Source organism: Scardinius erythrophthalmus (genome assembly GCF_964197995.2).
Source record: "Scardinius erythrophthalmus genome assembly, chromosome: 13".
NCBI classification, from domain to species: Eukaryota; Metazoa; Chordata; class Actinopteri; order Cypriniformes; family Leuciscidae; genus Scardinius; species Scardinius erythrophthalmus.
The window spans coordinates 31,389,401-31,402,666 of record NC_138233.1 but is presented as its reverse complement, the minus strand read 5'-3'; positions in this window follow the sequence as shown (position 1 = coordinate 31,402,666).

The following is a 13,266-nucleotide window of genomic DNA, read 5'->3' as shown; positions in this document are numbered from 1 at the left end:
GGGTTGTTATGTGATCGTGTAGAGAGCCTGGGTTCTTTAACAGAGATTTCATAAAAAATCAATCCTTTGCTTTTCTTGTAAACAGTTCATCGGAAATCAGAAGCAAGGTGTATTTTTTCACCAGTAGCGACAACATACTGCATTTACTGTACATACCCATTATTCCATGAGTCTGAACCAAATACCTAGTTTTGCTTAACCACCACAAAAATACAACACTAAAAGCTTAAATCAAACTTTTTAGCGCATGGTCTTGGCCTGAAATGACGCTGTAAGTGGAGTAAAATAATTTGCATACCTGAGTTCCTTTTGGAGATGTATTTGAGATTGATGGAGGCCGCTGAATTGATGAGAAGGAGCATAAATCCACCGAGCTTCATCTTTCATCTACAAGAAACCAGAAAACATAAGAATAAGCCCTGACTTCCTGTTTAAACTTTAACATATCTAGCATCCCCAACGTCCAAAAACAGCAACTCTCATCCAAGAAAATGGACAAAGTGAACGGAACTTCTATTGAAGTTAATACTAGACGTTTTGGAGTGCCAAATGTGTTCAGTTCAAAGTATTTGAAATATTAAAGACGAGTGTTAAGAGCAGACATATTAAATGAGATTTTTTTTCCCCTAAATATTCCAAATAATTATAAGTCTGTATTTAACCTGTTAACCCACGGGAGGACTCCGGCAAGGCCCAAGGCAGGGTTGAGCCTGGTTAGTACCTGGATGGGAGACCTTGGCAACCAAGCACTCAAAGCGCTTTACATAGAAGGGGGGGATCTCCTCAAATACTGGTGGCCGTGTCATGCTCTCACATATTACTCATCTATCCTGTTCGCTAGTCTTTAGCTTGCATTACTCATCTGCGTAGCCTAACGTGGCATTGTCCTGTGTGGCCTATCATGGTCTTGTGGCCCATTGTGGCCTTGGTCCTATGTGGCCTAGTGGCCTTGTCTCTGTGTGGCCTAGACTCTATGTGGCCTATAGTGGCTTTGTGGCCTATTGTGGCCTTGGTTCTGTCTGGTCTAGTCTCTGTGTGGCCTATAGTGGCTTTGTGCCCTATTGTGGCCTTGGTTCTGTGTGGTCTATCATGGCCTAGTGGCCTATTGTGGCCTTGGTTCTGTGTGGTCTATCATGGCCTAGTGGCCTATTGTGGCCTTGATCTGTGTGGCCTTTAGTGGCCTGTCGTGGCCTTGTCTCTGTGTGGTCTATCAAGACCTTTTGGCCTATCGTGGCCTTGTCTCTGTGCGGTCTATCAAGGCCTTGTGGCCTATCGTGGCCTTGTCTCTGTGCGGCCTATTGTGGCCTTGTCTCTATGTAGCTATGTTAGCCTCTCACTCTTGGTCTAAATGTTTCACTCTTTCACAGCTCCCTTGCTTTCCTCTCAATACATCTTCATGTAGTACCTTTACAGCTTCACTATTTTTCTCACAATGATGGAAGTGGCCCTCTTTACTGATTAACCCTCTGGGGTCTGAGGTGTTTTCTGGGCCCTGGAGGTGTTCTGACATGCACTGACATTAATGCTTATTTCTGTTACTTGTGACATTTTCATGGCTCATTCTCAAGTTTGATTACACTGTATTCAGCACAAACTCTGCTACAATAATATTTTAGCAGCATGTATGTAAAAGTTTGTAGTTTTGAGATAATGACATTTATGCGTGGTTTGTAAAAAAAAAATGTCACTGAAATAAGGTCATGAAACCCATACTGATTATTTCTTCACAAGACTTTGAAAATTCACGTAGCCTAGAATATTTGCTCCAAAACTATGTGAAAATCATCCTGCCTACTCATTCAGATAAAATAATATATTGATTTAAAATTTGTAAGACATGTTTTGTGTCAGAAAGCTTTATGCGAGGAGGTGAGAATCATCATGAATATTGATGTGTTTCACACCTGAGAAAGACAAATACCCTCCCATAATGGCCATATCAGGTGCTATCAGGCCCTTATCAGGTGCTATCAGGCCCTATCATTATGAGGAACCTTGCACAAAGAATGAGGAGAGATTTAAAAAAGAATGGCTTTTTGATTGTTTGGATTTATTTACAACACAACATAATCCAAATATACACAACAAATGACAAAAAAAGCACATTATTGAACACACTGATCTAAAGACAGAGGGCCCTATCTTGCACCCAGCACAATTGACTTTGCACACCGACGCATGTATCATCCCTATTTTGCACCCACGCACAGCAGATTTTTTCCTCTACAGACGCACACCGGTAAACTAGGGAATGAACTTGCGCTCCCGGGGGCGGTGCAGCGAAAAGAGGAGGCGTGTTTCGGCGCAAACGTTCCCTGATGCTATTTTGCAGGTTTAAAAAACAATTCCGCCACTGACACTGGCGCGTTGCGCATGTTATTCATATGCTATTTTAAGGGAGCATGCTTGGCCATAATCAATTTAGCGTGTGCATAACGCGCATACACTTTGATTCTCTCATCTACACAGAAGCAGCAGTTTTTATTTTTGCAAATCATACATTAGGGAAATCATTATTGTGTCCATGAAGATGTGAAAAAATAGGCATAAATCCAGCTTACACATTTACCCAAATTATTATACGCCTGTTTAACCGAAGCTAATTTGGGTGGGTTTCTCTCATCCCCAATGTCACTTCTCTGTGTTTTACGGCCCTGACGAGAACGTCGGTCTCCTTGGCTGTGAACCGCTCCTGGCATGCGCCTGGCAAATCCGCCGTTATAATAGCAATCCGCCATGGAACAAGCGCGACTGCTCTTAAAGGGAATGTGAGATGTCGCTCTGATTGGTTTATTTCACGTTACACCCAAACCACACCTATGAATAATGAAGCTACTTCAGACCAACCCATTTTAGATTTGCGTCGGGCGCAAGAGTCATTTATCCCGTCGGTATAATAGCAACAGCGCCCAAGATCCGCCCACAAAGTTACTTGCGTTTCGCGCTTGATACTTGCGTTTCAGATCATTAAAATAGATCCAAGAGACTTGAACAGTCACACACCTTTGAGCCATTCCTGAAACATAGTACATACCTGTCATTTCCAAGGTGTTTGATTTTTTACTTTACCATGTTCATGTACAGAGACTCATGTGAATGTTGAAGTCAGCAGGACTCATCAGTGGGGCATCTGGTCCCTGTAAAAAAAAAAAAAAAAAAAAACCCAGCTGTGAACATGCTGATATCAAGATAAACTATAGGGCTGCATGATTTTGGGAATACATTTTGGATTTTTCTGGTTAAAATGATATATAATATAGGGCTGACTTCTAATAGTCGAGGATTCGACGATTCGATTCGGAGAGGTCTGATTCGACTATGAACCTCATAGTCGAATAGCCTAACGTATTTTCCGCACTATAAGGCGCACTTAAAAGCCTTTAATTTTTTCAAAAAACGACAGTGCGCCTTATAATCCGGAGCGCCTTTATGGATCTGGCGCCTTATGTTAATGTCTGTAAAACAACCGCTGACTTAACCCTTGTTTAAACTTTCGCCTGGCACCGGAGCGCGAGCCTCCGCTGACTGCGCGCGCAACTCCTCAAACAGACGAGGCATTTATACTTGACGCAACTGTTTTGTTTTAGACTGAACACCAGACCATACAACTGATTTAGACGCGCAAACTGGGTGCCGGTGTGATGATGAGATGTACTAATATCCGTCTGCTCGGGCAGATTCGGGTCAAAGTCGTGCATCTTCGGATGCGGAGGCGCGCGTTGTTAGCCGAATCTGCCCGAGCAGACGGATATTAGTTTTTTATTACCTTCGCGCCATAGCTTCGCGCTCAGGCGGACGCGTCGAGTATAAACAAGGTTTTACAGCTCAGCCACTTGTTTTTTCACATTTTTTTTGCAAGTGGTAGATCTTGATTTATATTTGGACTTTGGATGTGATCTTATGAAAAGGTTGGTGACCACTGCATAACGCAAACCCAGTCAAACGTTTGACTGCAGTATCTTCTATTCTATGCGCCTTATAATCCGGTGCGCCTTATAGTGCGGAAAATATACGGTACATGGGCGTCAGTTTGGTTTGAAATGTGCTGGGGACAGAGACGCATTCGCATTTTCAGAAGGGCTGGGTACAAAAAAATATTTTCCGCTTTCGCGCAGGTCATGTTTTGAAAGACGATGTCCTGTAGCTTACTAATGTAAATAAATAAAAATGTATTTTATTTTAAAAATGTATCACCATGTGTTTCTTTTAGTTTTTTTTAGCTCTTTTGTTTGAAATGGAAAAAATCTAGCTGCTATCTTAAAAAAAAAAAAAAAAAGGTTCGACTATCAGTCGACTACGGCAAAATCTAACGAATCAGATTCGACTATGAAAATCCTTAGTCGAAAACAGCCCTAATATAATATCATTATATGATATATCGATATATGATATATATAATGAACACCAGGTTTGTTGTGCCTTGTAGGCATATAGGCTACGTGCAGTGCTGCATAAAATAATAATAACAATAGCCTATAGCAGACGGCCTATAAATCGTTAAAAATGAACACTTCAGTAACACTAATCTAGATAAAAATATATTGATTATCATATGTTACGAAATGAGATTGGAGTAAAAACATGAAGCCTAATGTTTGGTGCGTTTTGCTTTTCAAACACACAGCGCGAGTGACTCAAACTCACAGTGCATGCAGAGACCATTTACTGAAGCGATCGAGCCGCTCCAAACTATGAAACATTATTGTTACCATATTATACATATCTACGTTTGAGCAGATATGCACAAACACAGTATTTACTAGTAAACACGGGTCTAAACATTATAATATTCACCATATTAGAGTAAACACTCATACTAGCCTACTTTTATCATGCTGTGTTTTATTATGGATATAAATTTTTATTATTACATCCTCGTGTCATACATGTATATAAATTTAGCATTGAAAGGTTGCCTACCTGTCTAGTTCACATTTCAACATGTTTCTGTCATACATGTACGATCATGTTTTTACTCCAATCTAATTTCATAACGTACATTTTAGTCTGGCACCGGTTTAACTAGTAGCTACAATGTAAAGTTTATACAACAATAACATGCTTACTATTATGAGTGGAAATGTCTTACCTTAAAAATCTTCTCATCTTCAAATCGCGTTCTTCTAATTCTTCTCAGGTAAATCCAAGGTAAACAGCACAGCACAAACACAGTCTTCCAAACTCAATGAAAAGCAGAGGTGTATGTTACTGTAAGTAAGTCTCTGATTCTTTGTTTTGAGGTGATGGGGCGTTTACAGGTCTGCGTTCCTCCATGTGGACCATTTGCATGTCAATCGCTCCTATGCGCGTGGGTGTGGTCACATTAGAGGTAATGAGGACACGTTTGAGAAACTGTACATGTCGTTGCTTTCATACAGATTACTTAAACAGAGAATATTTGTTTTTGATATAATTTACATAATTTAAAAATAGAGACTCCAAGCTTTGTAAAGACATATGTCTCAAGTCTGTGTGACAAAGATTTGCTGCGTTACAGGTCATTTTCTGTCGCGTTTCAGAATTAACTTCACATTGAGAGAGACGGCAGAACACACATCATGTTTATTTTCTCTATTTTACGAAAAACACAACATTTTGTTTTTTTTAGGAGTGTACACAAATAAAAGAAAACATTTAACAGTTTTGAATGATGTATAACACTTATATCTAAGATCAAAATCAACAGAGTATTTTGAGTCTCTTTTGCACTGATAAGAAAAAAAGCGAGCTGGTATCGCCGGCGGTCGACCCAGGGGGTTAAGCTCTTGGTTTATGAGGCCTTCCACGATTTCATGTTTCGTCATGCTTATTTCATGTTTAACTTATTTTTACTTTCTATGTTTTAGGAACCTCAGGATACACGACTGGTGGGTATACTTTTTTCCAGAGGTGTAAAGTCCAGGGGTCAGAAAGTAAAAGTCCTGCCATATGTTTATTCCACCCATGAACTCAGCCAGCTGATTTCACTAAATAGTTATATCTCCTGGCTGAAAAATTGTGCTAATTATCAAGTCCAGGTGATTGGAACAAAATACTGAGGAGGACTTTTACTTTCTGAGCCTGTACTTTACACCTCTGCTTTTTTCTTTTACAGTTCTTTGGGGGTGGGGTCCGTCCCGGTGGAATTATTTCCTCCACCTATTTTTGGGGGTCGGCTGCGCCCCTGCCTTCGTCCTCAGGCAGGAAGAGCAGATTCCGTTACCCTTTGGATTGCAAGCTACGGACGGGGCCTACACCAAAGAACTTTATAACACAATACTTGCTCGCTGGGCTGTTAATAAATTTATGCTTTGTTACGTCATTTTTCCTCCCGAGTCTTTCTGATAGAACTGAGGTTACGTGAGTAACCGGAGCGTTGCCTTTCTATTACGGATGTAACGGTATGAAAATTTCATATCACGATTATAGTGACCAAAATTATCACGATTATCAATATTATCACGGTTTTGTTAAAATGAGATGAAAATGTTCAAAAAGAATGATTCGCACACTGAAAACATTTCAACAGGTTTTATATTTGGAAATCAATAAACAAATAAAATTGTAGCTCTATGCACTTTTTTTTAAGCATACACATTCAATTATATGACCGTCATCAATAGCAATGCATTATAACAGCGCACATCTCTTCTATCACCACGGACAAGCTCTCTCGTTTCATTAAAATGCTATTATAAATGAAGTTAAAATGATTATTCAGCAGAAAATGTTATTATAGTGACAAAAAAAACATTTAGTTTGGAACAAATAAAAGGTCAAATGTTCCATATTGCTCGTATTGTTATAAAATACATTGATCAAAAACAAATAAATGTATTAACATTTACTATATAATGAAAAGACATTTATTTTAAATGTATAGCGCAGCTTTTTCATGAGGCAACAACATTTGATAGATAGGACAGAACAAGAAAGACCATTAATAATCGTATTCTTTCATTGGGCAAAGTTAGTGTAGGCCTAATAAATATGTGCATCCCGTGTGCAAAATGATGCACCTGAAGCAACATGTAGTCATTGCAGCGCATCGCATTGAAAAGTGCAGAAAACAAGGGGAAAATATATTGATGCTTAGTGTATCATATCTATGCAACAGTTTATTTAGCCTTTTCTTTTAACAGTTGTAAATTTCATTTACTGTGCACGTGAAGATCAATTCATAGTGCTCTCTACTCCAGTGTGATCTAACAGACATCCGGGTGAAAGACTCATGATTTAGAAACAGAAATAAACTCCAGCAAGATAAAGTTCTTTTATGAAAAACCATAGACCTTTTTCTACAAATAAAGTATAAAAACGGGAACATTGATCTTGGAGTGAGTTTCCTCGCGTTACTGTCTTAACCGAACACAACGCGCTGTTTGATTTCTGAATGGAGAATGACTGAGGACTGAGGAGAGATGAGTTGATTAACTTCAACGACTTAAATATTCATTTGTACCTCACATTAAGCTATTGAATGGCTTCAGAAGTTTTGGAATATAGTGCACGAAAAACTTTATGGTGTTTTACAATATTTTTTATATCTTTAGTGGGGCTTAACAATACCAGAGAATAATACGTACAATATCGGACGTCACTGAGAAGCTGCAGCTGCGGCAGGGAGGATTTTTGGGGGATGAATCTCCCGAGCACTGTCACTGCTTTCCGCCATGTCTTCTCGTACAAAAAAACAAAACAAAAACAATGTTGCATGCTGCGGCTGCGTCAGACTAATGCTGCATGTTCAGGATTTACTGCGAGTTTTCAAAATCGTGTTAATCGAACACGGTTTTCATGATAATTACAATTTTAACAATAATACTAACCGTCAGGACATTTTATCGTGGTTTATCGTGAAACCGGTAATCGTTCCATCCCTACTTTCAATACAGTTCACTTCGCATTGCGTCAGAGAATCTTTTCTGATTGTTATGGGGAACGGCTGCATAACGCCATTGAAGTAGCCCGGGGCACTCAGCAAGGCAGACTACTAGAATAAGGGACTTATGTCCAGAAAAGGCAGACTCGGGTTTGCTGACCAGAGTCTGAGGGTATAGCAAGTCTAGAAAAATCCTAGAGGGTGGAGCCTGGTCTAGGCCGACAGGACTTGTGCCTGAAGGGCCGGTGTGTCCAGGCTGTAGAACCTGATTAAAGGTGGATAGTGAGGACCAGCCGGTCGCCAAACAGTTGTCAGCCATGGATATTCCGCTAGACCACGCTCAAGGGGAGGCCATTCCTCTGGTGGAGTGGGCCTCTCACTCCTATGGGGAACTGCAAGTCCAGGGACTTGTAGGCTAATGCTATCACATCTACTATCCAATAGGACAGTCTCTGCTTCGTAGCTGGCAGCCCCTTAGAGCGGCCTCCGAAGCACACAAATAGCTGCTTCGATTGCCTGAACTGACTGGAGCGCTCAATGAACACCCTATGGGCCCGGACCAGACAGAGTGGGTGTGGTGTCTGATCACCCTCAGTGGAGGGGAGAGCAGAGAGCGATATAATCTGTGCTCTAGGAGGGCAATGAGAGCACTTTTGGCACATAGCCTCATTTGAGTTTAAGGACCACTTTACTGTCGTTAGGCCCAAACTCAAGGCATGAAGGGTCCAATGAGAGAGCCTACAGATCACCAATTCGCTGCACCGATGCCAGAGCCAGCAGTAGAGCGGTCTTTAGCGAAAGAGGCCGATGGTTGGCTGTCGAGAGTGGATCAAATGGGGGGTCTCTGAGTGCCCTTAGAACAATGGACAGGTCCCTGGAAGTGTTGGGGTGAGGCAGGTTTAGCCTCCTGGCCCCTCAGAGAAATCTGACCATCAGGTCATGTTTCCCAATTGATTGGCCATTTATAGGGGCGTGGTAAGCCGCGATAGCTGCTGTGTATACTTTGAGCGTAGACGGAGTGCGTCCGGCCATCCAACAGCTCCTGGAGAAAAGAGAGAATGGTGTCGATCTCGTAGGACAAAAGAATATCGCACAGTGTTTATTCTGTTGTGACACGAAGAGATCCACTTCTGCCTGTCCGAAAATGCTCCAAATCATGCGGACCGTCAGGGGGTGGAGTCTCCATTCCCCTGGGGGCGATCTGTTCTGATGGCGGTGGACGCCGGCTTGGCGTGCTGCTGAGACGGCACTGTCTTAGGGCGACTGGAAGCAACTGAGGAGCTCGTCTTTAAGGCAGAAAATGGCGCATGTCTTGCAATGTCTTCTGCGCTGCCGTGAAGCGATCCGCGAAGCCATCCACTGCAGGACCGAACAAGCCCAAAGGGAGTCAAGGAAAGCTAAATTAACTAGAAAAAGATATACTAAAATGTATTTGAATACATTTATTTTGTGCTAAGTATACTACAAATACATTTACACATTTATGTACTTAATATAAATACCCTGCAATTGTACTTTTAGTAATACTAAATTGGTAAACTTAAAGACTAATTTTGTACTTAATGTTCTTTAGTTATCCAGAAATAGTGCTGACGTTCAACTAAATATATACTTAAGTATATTTGATTGTGTTAAAGTGGAACTATTGCAAGAATACTTTAAATATCTTGCATTTAATGACTGATATTATACAGAGATCATACTATCCTTACTAATAGTAATATTAAAAACATTTTAAGGCTTAATAACAAATGTGCATTGTGCAATAAAGTACTCAAAATCAATTTTAATTACAATATTTATATCAGTTAGTCTCAAGCGATATGTCAGTAAATTTGTTAATGGATTTTGTAGTATGCTTAGTATAAAATAAATGTATATTAAATACATTTTGGTATAGGTTTTTTTTTTCACTAGAGGAACTATGACCCACGGAACAAGCTGTTGTTGTTGTTGAATGGTGTCATAAATGACTGTCATGTCATTCTAAAATTCTCCTCCCAGGAGTGGAGCAGGACAACCTCCCACCAGTCCTTGTTTCGGACTGTCATCCACAAACGCCTTGTTTTGGGCACGGGAAGGGGCTTTTTTACTGCTTATAAGCATATAAGCAGCATGGCACATCGGTCTGTGTGCTCGTCGTCTCCTAATTAGGACCCGAAATAGAAAAATATTAATTCTGCTCTTTAAAACAAAGAAAAGAAGCAACATAGGTGAATGGTTAATATCCCAAACAGCAGGAAACTATTAATGCAGTGTGCGTATGTCAACAAATTTATTCTAATTCGAAGCTTTATGTTTATAAATAGGTACATGATACAACAACAATGGATGGCTATGGGATGAGAGACTTTATTAAGTACCTGCATTTTTACAACTCTAGCCTAAAAAGATTATAAAGAGTGCAAGAGAATGCTCAGTCCATTAGGCCTACACTGCATGAGCCTAATCTTTTGATAAATAATATTCCTATTATTACTATTATTCCTACTATTATTCTATTATTTTACTATTTTACTATTCCTATTATTAAAAACCTCCTATTGCTGAGATCAAGTGAAGATGGTGGCACGTGTTTCACACTGTTCTCGTCCTTGTGTTTTGTGATTACCTTGTTTAGTTTGTTTTGAGATGGCTGTTTTATGATTTTATGGTGAAATTAGTGCTACTTGGAAAAGAAAAAAAACGGCTAACTGAAGATTTGATACAATATTAACAACAACAAAAAAAAACAGTCTCATAACTATGTGGCCAATCAGGCTGTGTTGTCATCGCAAATGGCAGACAAATCGGAGGATAGCGACAGACTGGGTGATTTGATGTGGATTACTGCGGATTGTACGGTGGATTTTTTCCATTCGGATGTGGCTCCATTTGGATCAAACCACTGGATTACAGCAGTGCGTCCTGCGGAATTGTGTCAATATGACGATTGGCGGTTTCAGCAAGTGCAGCGGTGTAGAGGAACAATGAGCGCACGGCAGTTTGTTTCTTCGGCTGCTTGCAAACAAGGAGATCTGCTCCAGTTAAGAAACCCTTGTTGATTCTTCTGCTTCTTCTATCAGGTAACATTCACCCCAATCCAGGCCCTGAACTGGCACAACTTGAAACCCCAGAAGATCTTAAAAACAGCAGTGGATTGCATTTCAATCATTAAATGTGTGCAGTTTAATTAATAAAATTGATGCAGTTCGTGTCTGGGCAAATTCGACTGACTGTGACATTATGATTTTGTCAGAAACGTGGCTGAAATCATCAGTTACGAACAATATGATCGACATTGACGGATACAACATTTATAGGACAGATTGCACTAGTAAAGGAGGGGGAGTTGCGATCTATGTCAAAACGGCAATGAACTGCACTTGGATTGAGTCGATCAGTAAACCAAAGTGTTTTGAATTGTCTGTAATTACATCTTCCCAACGGTGTGGATTTTACAGTAATGGGATTCTATCGTCCACCATCGGCATCTCATGAAGCTTTAACACTGGTGTTTGACTATATGAAAATCCTTTCAGACAATGATTTTGTATTACTGGGAGACTTAAACTGGGACTGGTTTTCGAAAACTTCAAACGCTTTTAAGGACATCTGTGATGGCCTAAATTTTTCGCAATTAATCAACTATCCAACTCGGTTGAATTTAAAACATATGGAAAATTCAACATTGCTTAACGTTATACTTACAAATTCTCCACAAAAGTATTCTTCAGTTGGAATATTTAGTAATGATGTTAGCGATCACTGTACAGTAGCCTGTGTTAGAAATTGTAAACTTCCTAAATGTAAACCCAAATTAATTTTTAGAAGAAACTATAAACATTTTAGTGAGCAAACCTTTTTACACGACCTGTACAATAGTGAAGTGCTCCATGTCTGTGAAATGGCAGATGTTGATCTGGCATGGATTTTTAACCATGATTAATAAGCATGCACCTATAAGAAGATTGAGAGTCCGTGATAAAGATAATCCATGGTTTAATAAATCAATCTCTTCTTCCATTAGAGAAAGAAATATTGCTTGGGCCAAGGCAAAAGTAACTAATAATACTAGTGACTGGGAACAATATAGGGCATTAAGTGATAAATGTACTAAAATTATAAAAAATGCAAAAAGTGAGTATTACCTTAACATGATAAATAAAAATTTGAATGATCCTAGTAAATTTTGGAAGCTGGTCAAATCATCAATTGGGTCTATGCCCCTTCAAGCAGTTTCTGATTTACTAAAGGTCGTAAAAAAGTTGTAAAAGAAACCATTTTAATTGTCTTCCTATTTCTCCATCTCAGGTTTGTAAAGCTCTGCTAACTCTTGATTGTAAAAAGTCTGCTGGCCCTGATCAAATAAAGCCTTATTTTTTTATAAATATCTGCGGACCTGATAGCGAGACCTATTGCTTCTATTTTTAATTTAAGTCTAAGTAGTGGTCCGATGCCAAGTTCCTGGAAGTCAGCAGAAATATGTCCATTATGAAGGGTGGAGATTGCACTTTGTTGGATAATTATTGCCCTATTTTCAGATTGTCTGTTACAGCAAAAGTGTTTGAATCCCTGGTAAATGAACAGTTAAAGCACTATTTGTCAGCTAATAATAGTCAAAGTAAAACTCAGTCAGGTTTTAGACAAGGACATAGAACTATAACTGCCGCAATGTCAGTCACTAATGACATTATTACTGCATTGGATAATAAAAAATCATGTGTTGCACTTTTTATTGATTTATCCAAAGCATTTGATTCTGTGGATCATGATCTTCTTTTGCAAAGGCTTAAATGTGTAGGTTTTAGTAGTACAGTTTTAAAGTGGTTTTCAAATTATTTGACTGGAAGAATTCAATGTGTGTCTTTAGATAATTATATTTCTACCCCTTTAATAGTGAAGACAGGTGTTCCTCAAGGATCAATTTTGGGACCAATTTTATTTTCCATCTATATAAATGAACTTGCCGTAGGATTAGAGACAGTAAATGTACACTTTTATGCAGATGATACTATCATCTATACAATGGCTTCATCTTTAAAAGTGGCAATGGACTCTTTACAGAATGCTTTTGATTCATTTCAGACTTCTCTTAATAATCTAAATTTAGTGATGAATAATAAAAAACGAAATACATGATTTTCACGCGCTCCAGATTATCATTTAATGATTTTATGATTAAAACTTTTGATACTCTGCTTGAGAGGGTTGTATCCTACAAATATCTTGGAATCTGGCTGGATGATAAACTTACTTTTAGTACTCATGATATTCTTTTAAAGAAATTGAGAACAAGATTAGGTTTTTATTTTCGTTTGAAAAAATGTTTTTCCTTTATTGCTCGTAAATGATTAGTGGAAAGTACCTTTTTGTCAGTATTGGACTATGGTGATATAATATATATATATGCACGCACCTTTGAA